The sequence below is a fragment of the Coregonus lavaretus genome, assembly GCF_964263955.1.
Source record: "Coregonus lavaretus genome assembly, contig: HAP1_SCAFFOLD_1414, whole genome shotgun sequence".
Classification (NCBI taxonomy): domain Eukaryota; kingdom Metazoa; phylum Chordata; class Actinopteri; order Salmoniformes; family Salmonidae; genus Coregonus; species Coregonus lavaretus.
The window spans coordinates 38,769-48,021 of NW_028160813.1; the positions used below are offsets into that span (position 1 = coordinate 38,769).

Here is a 9,253-nt window from a genome sequence, read left to right on the forward strand (position 1 = left end):
AGCGGATTTCTTATCAACACATCATCGCAGCATTGTTCGGCTACCACATGTAGAGATAGAATCTGATTGGTCTACAAGGCTGCTATTCATTCACTGTTATCTAAATACTGTCTGAAGTCAAAGCCGATGTCACGCGAAACAACCTGTACGCAATTTTTGTTGCTGGCAACAGAGTTGCATCTGGGTTGCTTCGTGAGTCAATTTCAATCGCGTTTGAGTTGCTTCGAGTATCAGCAAAGTTGCTTGAGATCATGTCACTTGCTACTTGCATCTGCAACAGAAATTGCCTCCAGGTTGCTTCGTGTGACTGTCGTCGGCGGTCAACTCCTCCGTGTGTGTGTGTGCGAATTTCACAATGCTCCCTATTCAAGCAAAACAACAGAGAAAGCAACTGTGATGAAATAAAGACAAACCATTTAGTAATGAGATACTAGTGTGTTGTTCATTCACATAAAAAATACTTCCTCTAAATGAAAGCTATTATTGCACAGAGTTTCTAAACCCAGAGGCAGAACATCGCGAGACTTCCGGGAACGCTGGCGAAACAGACAAGGCCGGGGTTTTGAGTTTGAGGGGTCAATGATAGAAGTGAAAAATTCTTCCTTAGTTGTTAATTTTCTTGAAATCTAAAAGCACAGCCTAGATTCGTGCCAATGTTTTAAGTAGTAGAACATGGTATTACTCCAAACTCGTGAACGTGACAAGCTGACACGTTTTCATTTTCGTCAAAAGCAACTTTATATCGAACAAGTGCCTTTGATTTGACGGCCTGAACTTTCGCAGTTTGGCGCGAAACGATGACGTGTTCCTATGCATGACTTTAGTTAGCCATAGTCGCCGTGACATCGCCTACAAGTGTGATCGGGATATCTATCGGAGAAGCAGTTTTAGCATATCTTCATACTGTACTGTCTTTGATTATTGTCTGTAAACAGGGCTTAGCTACATACAGTATGAGGACACCGAGGTCTGGACCTTATTTTTTAGAATAACAAAAACACGTCATCAGTGGGGGGTGCCCAGGGGCGCTGACCTCCAGCGGGCCCCCATTGATTTTGTTGATCAGTCTCACTCAGATGTCTTATTAACATGGCAAAGATTATGGCAAAATGTGTAGAATCTGCCAACAATTCTCCTCACCCCAATGCAAAATCTATAGAATTGCAGGAAATTAGCTGTAAAACTACAAAAAAAATTGTATAGCTAATAGGCTATGTGTTTGTAGATCGACTGAGGTGAATGAAGCTACAGCAACCAATGTGCTAATGGCTAGGGTCATTTTTGCTTGTTTTTGCTGTTCTCCAAATTAAACTAATTAAACATTGTAGAAATCATCAAAACAAAACATTGTAGCGACCCACACAGCAGGAAACAATGTAGCAACCCACACAGCAGGAAACATTGTAGCAACCCACACAGTAGGAAACGTGGGCTAGACTAGTCTCTGCCATGGAATAAAAAAATAAAAAAATAATAAAACAGTTTTAAAAGCGACCAGAATACCATGTAATCTCGCTCTTTCAAGTTTGAAAGTAGTTTTATGAATCATTTATAATACCTACAAACAAACAAAACATACACAAACTCACCTTTTTATAAACATTTATGTCTCTTCTAGTTTATTCTTTGACCAGATAAGGGCATTGACCTTGGCTTAGGTCAATATAAACTGACAGACTTTAAAACATGGATAAAACAAACTTCCAATAAATAATCAATCAAAATAGATCTGTAACACTAAGAAGCTTGAGATAATATGATTTAATGTCTTAAATGACAACATCAGATACATAAAAATGGTTTCCACGAGTTCATCTGACTTTGGGGAAGTAGATTAAGGGCATCATTTCAAAATCTCTTTCAAATAGCTACTTTGAGCGTTTGTTTTTAGCCTGCCTGGAGTGCCAGATGGGCGGGTTTGCGACTATTCTATTGGTTCCATTGCACCAGGAAAGCTTATTCAAGCCCACATAAAGTACTATAAATTATTTGAAATAGTATATGAACCCAGGTCTCATGCCTTTTGCCATCTATATCACTGTACCTGCTCTCAAAGAAGAGTATAGGCTAGTTATGATTACCATATTGATATTAGACATATACGTAGGCCTTCTAGTTAATTATTACCAAAACAACACTGGTGAGGCCATGTCTGTTTCAGTTCAGGAAAACAGTACTAAATACTGTCGATTAGAAGCATGATTTCCTTTATTGGCCCCAAAATGACAAATGAGACTGAGCGATTATTCTCCCACACTGTAAAGGTTAATCCTCGGTTAGTCCTAATTTACATCTCCCTTAGGGAAATTGAAGCCCACTGTGCACAGACGTCAATTCAACGTCTTTTCCACGTTGGTTCAGCGTAATTTAATTTAATTGACGTGGAAACAACGTTGATTCAACCAGCGTGTGCCCAGTGGGAGAGCTCTATCTCAGCACAATGCTGTTACTTGGAAAATAAGCCAGCAAGCACTGGGCTCGGGTAGTGCTGTTGAAATTGAAGTTGCTGAACTTCCAAGAGCTCACACACAACCTTATACTCAACAATCAATACTATCATGTTGAGGCTATATACTATAGTTGAAATGTTTTTATACAACATACTGTCTATTTAATCAGGGGTCACTGTCAGACATTCTCCATGCAATTGTGAAATCCTACCACTAGATGTCGATTTTGCATTGTTAACACCCCAACTAAATGTCCAGTCCCTGATTTTTAAAAATCCTTTGCTCTTGATCAGAAATGGCATAACATGCTTCTTTCATTTTCTTGGATAAAACCCCTCTTTTTACTTGCAGCAGGCCGAGCCAGCACAATACAAAATAACATAAAGGTGTTCCAGTGAGAGGTGGTGCCATAAAAGGGTTGCAATTCTATTTCAAATACTCGTTTCGATGTCTCACTATGGGATTCGTTCAGCGGGTCACTGACGGCTCGAAGAACCAATCACACAACGTCTGTTGGAGACCGACAGGTCGAGTGGCGAATAAGGTGAGCCCCTCTCCTCCTTATAAGGCACCACTTGCCTCTTTGCGGAAGAGATCACTACACTCCTGAAGCTCTCCTCAGCATGACTAGATCCCTGTCTTCCTATTGAACTGTTCTCAGGTCAACCGTGAGGTTAGCACTGCTGTCTTCCAACTGAACTGTTCTCATGTCAACCGTGAGGTTAGCACTGCTGTCTTCCAACTGAACTGTTCTTAGGCGAACCGTGAGGTTAACGCTGCCGAATGTAGACCCTCCGCTCCTGTCGATAGTGTTGAGTACTGACCGAAATATACGCTTTGCTTCGAGTATCATTTATTTTCTACTCCTCAGTCTCCGGTGGTAGCTAGCATCACAAAACTAGTTATCGAGACTTGGTTAGCCCACACCGTAAGGCTAGCTAGCTGGTTGAATCTGGCGCCCTTCCTAAATCAGTTGCCGAAGAGGAAGGAAACCGCTCAGGGATTTTACCATGAAGCCAATGGTTATTTTAAAACAGTTACAGAGTTTAGTGGCTGTGATAGGAGATAACTGAGGACGGATCAACAACATTGTAGTTACTCCACAATACTAACATAAATGACGTAGTGAAAAGAAGGAAGCCTGTACAGAATAAAAAATTTCCAAAACATTCATCTAAAGTAATACTGCAAAAAAATTGTCAGAGAAATGAACTTTTTGTTCTGAATACAAGCGTTATGTTTGGGGCAAACACAACACATCACTGAGTACCTCTCTTCATATTTTCAAGAATGGTGGTGGCTGCATCATGTTATGGTTATGCTTGTCATCGGCAAGGACTAGGGATTTATTTGGGGGGGGGGATAAAAAGAAACGGAATAGAGCTAAGCACAGCAAAATCCTAGTTTTGAGAAGTGGTGTGACCTACACAGATCATTCCTTAAATGCTCTGTATCCAAGGTTTCTATGCTTCATTGCAGGACCTTTTTGGACAGAGGGAAGATCTCTACTGCCAAGGTCTGTTTAGATCTCCACTGCCTGTAATACAGGCCTCGACAGTTACACAGTAGAACACCCTCTGTTATGTTGTTGATAAAGGGTGTGCGTCGCATACCTCCAGTCTTCAAGGCTTTAGACCCGTCTTGGGGCATGTCTGTTGTGCTTGATGCTTCCTCACGGCAGTCTCTTGAGGCGCTGGAAAGCGTGGAGATGTAATACCTCTCCTTCTAAACCGCTTTTACACCTGCAAAGTGAGTGAGTGGGCTGCACGCCCTGTTATTCGTGCCTACAGTTTGACCCAGGGTTCTCCTAGGTAACCGTGTTACCCAAATCCCGCCTTTATGCTTAAGGTCAGCGGCAACTGAGATTGTCTCGCATTAGAGCTTGGTTTCCATGGTTTCCACCCGTAGCTCTTCCAGTCTACAGTAGCGCGTTACACATTTGTTGGATAAAGCCAGAGTATTGCGAAAACACCTCTTTGTTATTTGGGCGCCTCCCTGCAAGTTGGGGCCTCCATCTTGTTAAGGGCTATCCCTTTCAGTGGAGGCTCCACAGTGGAGGAAGGGGAGGACCATCCTCCTCAGTGAAATTTCATTAAAATAAAAATAGTGAAACTTTTAGATATAACTATACTAAATATATTCATATGTCACCAAATAATTGATTAAAATACACTGTTTTGCAATGAAGGTCTACAGTAACTTCAACAGCACTGTCTGGGGTAGCCGGAGGACAGCTAGCTTCCGTCCTCCTCTGGCTACATTGACTTCAATACAAAACCTAGGAGGCTCGTAGGCCTCACCCCTTTCCATAGACATACATGGTAATTATGACCACATCCAGAGGACGGCCTCCAACCAATAAAAGCTTTTGCAGCATGAACTGACATGTTGTCCATCCAATCATAGAATTAGGATCTGAGCATGACCCTAGTGTGTTGTATTGGGATTGTGCTGCAGAGCATTATGAGGGTTTTATGTGTTGAGAAGCTTGGTGACATTGTTGGATAGAGATTAAGAATGAGCATTTTTTTGAAATTATTCAATTCAAATTAGTTTTTTCAAATTACAGGAGATGGAGGTGGTATATTATAAATTGTTTTGCCAACGCTGCCGAAAATGTTGTGGACTTTTTGTTGAAGAACCCCTTTCATTCTCTGGGGTACACGGAAAAGGTGCGAATTAAAAGCGAGGGTCGACCTCTGCCTGAGATCAGTTTCATGAAGAAGGATGAAAAGGTGAGGGCGTTCAATACCAACTGGTATCAAAAGTATAGCTGGTTAACTTAACAGGGACCCTTTCATCAAGCCGCCTGTATTGCTGGCCTTGCCTGCTTTTTGGAAAGTCTGAGCCTTGGTCAAAAGGTGGGTACAATGACCTGAAGAACATCGATCGTTCAGCTAAACGGAAAAACAAAAGCAGGGAGCATATAAATGCCCACATCAGATTCAAGTTTCTGGAAAAAAGCTGCATCGATTATGATGAAGTTCTGCGTATTCAAACTGCGCAACATAACGAGAAAGTAAGAAGAAACAGGGATGTTCTAAAGCGGCTAATCAAAACCACTGCGTTTTTGGGCATGCAATAATTGGCTTTTAGAGGACACGACGAGAGGGAAAGTTCCGCCAACAAGGGCAACTACAAGGAGCTTGCAGAGGTAATTAGACGTTACGATGCTTTACTTGCTCAACATATCGAACTTTCGACTGTCTTTTCTTGGATGTCGAAAACAATTCCGAATGATTGATAGCTTCCATCGCATCATCCATTAAAAGTTAGATTAAAGAGAGAGGTTGACGCAGCGCATTTTTTCGCGTGCGCTCAAGTAGGATTTCCACCTTTCTCCAGTATTTATTTAGCAAAGATGATAACACATAATCACTCCGGACAGGCACAAGAAAAAACTCATGACATAAATGTTGTAGCAGCCTAGACTACACCTAAACATCAGACATCTGACATTCTTTATGGGATGAAAACGAGAAAAAAATTCAGTCTTATCAACTGTAGGCTACTAATAAGAGCAGCTGCAAACAGCCTATGTGCCCTGTCCATCTGGTCAGGGTAAACTAATTGGTAACGTTATGTGTTTATAGTCCATTTGTGTGTCAGGAGAAAATGTGAACGTGATCAAATTTAGTTGATATGTTTTTAATCAATTTTTTAAAACTGGAATTAATCAATCAATCAATCAACATAATAGTGATGACAGATGTTTTTTATAAGGCCTACAGTTGCATAGGCCTGCATGATGCAAACATGCATAAAGCAAGCTCAGCCCTGTGAGTTCTATTGTCTATCAGTTGTTGGCTATGTGTCTGGGTAGAGGAAATCCCCCTCCTAATCTAGTCTAAATAAAATGTATATGAACAAATATAAGGTAGCTGCAGTTTGACAGGGTTTCATACCCCCCAGGGCCAGAATATTTTTCCCGGAGTTTTTTAAAACCATGTGACCTGATTAGGAAAAACTGGTCCCATCATAGCCCATATAAAACCTTTTTACAACTGATTTATCACTGTCATACCTTATAGGGTCCAGAGTTTTCCTAGTTAGGTTAACATATAAGGAACAACTCCAGGCCCCAGGGGGTAAAGACTGCCCCACTGCTCTGGGACCTATGGTGCCACCAGTCTGCTTGCAGTTGTCAGGTATGTGGATGATCAGGGCTTTATTCCGGAACGTTTCTTGGGCTACTTTGATGTGTCAAATGGGCGAGATGCGCAGTCTGTGTTTGAATTTATGAATTTTGAGATGTCAGAGTTTAATTTCATAGAGAAACTCGTTGTCCAAACCTACAATGTAATGTATCTGCTATTTGTGTTTACAGCAAATAGCAGAAACAGTCCCCTCCTGTTCCCTGATTAAGAGGTGATGACTACTCCACTCCACTACCATTGTCAACTTTCTACTGACATGAACTGAAGCCACGTCTCATGTGCCCGCTCATCCACTGGCACATTGAATGTTTCCCCTCCAAGCACTGTGAGTATCCCTATCAATTTTCTCTCTTTACTGTATGTAGAGTCAATCACATACACAAACACAATCACATTATTACACATCAATGATTTTACTCCTTGCTTGGACTAACTCATTCTTAGCTCTTTTGTCTAACTGTGTAGTGTGTTGTGATATTGTTTTTTGCCTTCCCAGTCAAATCCTGTCCTGCATTGGTCAAGCCTCTGAACACCTCAACCCATGCCTCATAACCTCATTCAATCACTGCTGTGATCTCTTTCAGTCACTGTGTAAGTAGCCCTCTCATTCCCATTCACCATAATATTGTACTATAAATGTATTTATTAAATGCTTTAGGTTAAAATAATTATTCTTTGACGATTTTTGAAACACACTTTGACGTCTCCGTGCGTACCGCGCCTATACCGTGGGTCTCCCATCCTCCTCAATTTTTCAAGTCACCAGCCTCCACTGATCCCTTTGGATAGTGGAGGCTATTGTATTGGAAAATATAAAAGCAAGGGTTAGAGCCCGGAAGCCCATATGGAAAATAAACATGAAAATCAAATAAGAATCTGGTATGGCAGAAGATTATTTGTACAAAAATCTAATAAGTAATCTATTAAGGATCTGGTACAATTTTGTATGTTTTTCCTTACACAGTATAATAATAATAATAATAATATATCAGTGGTGTACTTGTATATGTGTTAACTTATATGACATACACAATAATATTTTGTCTATGTCATGCCATATCTTTGTAGGAAATGCACCACAATCATGTATTCAGTTATATGAATTATATGTGTCATCTATGAATATTAAAAGTGTATGTTCTGAGAATGAGTACTACCAATGTGCTATCGTGAGAATGATTGTTGAGAGATCTCCACTTAATAACTAAATAGATTCACTGCTGCTATCAGTCATTCCTCCTCCTGTTCTCCTTTTCTCTGCTTCCTCCTCTCCTCCTTTTCTCCTCTTCTCTCCTCGCCCTTCCTCTCCACCTCCCCCTTCTCCTCCTCCCTCTCCTTCCTTCTCCCCCTCTCCTTCCTTCTCCTGCTCATCCCCTCCTCCTCTTCCTCTTCCTCTCCCTCTCCTCCTCCTCCTCTCCTCCCCTTCCTTCTCCTGCTCATCCCCTCCTCCTCTTCCTCCCCCTCTCCTCTTCCTCCTGTCCTCTCCGCTTCCTCCTCTTCTCTCCTCTGCTTGCATCGATGACGTCAGACAATGTGACACTTTCTGAAAAAAAAGTCCACCGCGAGGAGGAGCAGGAGGGGAGGAAGAGGAGAGGAGAACAGGGGGAGGAGGAGGAGGAAAGGAGGAGGAGGACAGGAGCAGGGCAGGAGGGGGAGGAGAAGAGAAGTGGAGGGAGAGGAGTTCCTTGGCGTACACATCACTGACAAACTGAAATGGACCACCCACAAAGACAGTGTGGTGAAGAAGGCGCAACAGAGCCTCTTCAACCTCAGGAGGCAAAGAAGTTTGGCTTGGCACCTAAAACCCTCACAAACTTTTACAGATGCACAATTGAGAGCATCCTGTCTGGCTGTATCACCGCTGGTACGGCAACTGCACCGCCCGCAACCGCAAGGCTCTCCAGAGGGTGGTGTGGTCTGCCGAACGCATTACCGGGGGCATACTACCAGCCCCCCAGGACACCTACAGCACCCGATGACACAGGAAGGCCAAAAAGATCATCAAGGACATCAACCACCCGAGCCACTGCCTGTTCACCACGCTATCATCCGGAAGGCGAGGTCAGTACAGGTGCATCAAAGCTGGGACCGAGACACTGAAAAACTGCTTCTATCTCAAGGCCATCAGACTGTTAAATAGCCATCACTAGCACATTAGAGGCTGCTGCCTATAGACATAGACTAGAAATCACTGGCCACTTTAAGAAATGGAACACTAGCCACTTTAATAATGTTTACATATCTTGCATCACTCATCTCATATGTATATACTGTATTCTATACTATTCTACGGTATCTTAGTCCATGCCGCTCTGACATCGCTCATCCATATGTATATATTCTTAATTCATTCCTTACTTAGATCTGTGTGTATTGGATATACAGTGGGGAAAAAAAGTATTTAGTCAGCCACCAATTGTGCAAGTTCTCCCACTTAAAAAGATGAGAGAGGCCTGTAATTTTCATCATAGGTACACGTCAACTATGACAGACAAAATGAGAAAAAAAATCCTGAAAATCACATTGTAGGATTTTTAATGAATTTATTTGCAAATTATGGTGGAAAATAAGTATTTGGTCAATAACAAAAGTTTCTCAATACTTTGTTATATACACTTTGTTGGCAATGACACAGGTCAAACGTTT

General features: G+C 41.8%; 1 long non-coding RNA gene across 2 annotated transcripts; it reads left to right on the forward strand.

The window, feature by feature from the left end:
* Positions 1-5,121: 5,121 nt before the first annotated feature.
* Positions 5,122-9,007, forward strand: LOC311121423. Of its 2 annotated transcripts, XR_014612275.1 has the most exons (4): positions 5,122-5,604; positions 6,482-6,598; positions 6,778-6,932; positions 7,104-9,007. It is a non-coding gene; the product is annotated as an uncharacterized lncRNA (long non-coding RNA). The 2 variants fall into 2 exon arrangements; XR_014612276.1 differs by lacking the exon at positions 6,482-6,598 and having other exon boundaries at positions 5,127-5,604.
* Positions 9,008-9,253: the final 246 nt, after the last annotated feature.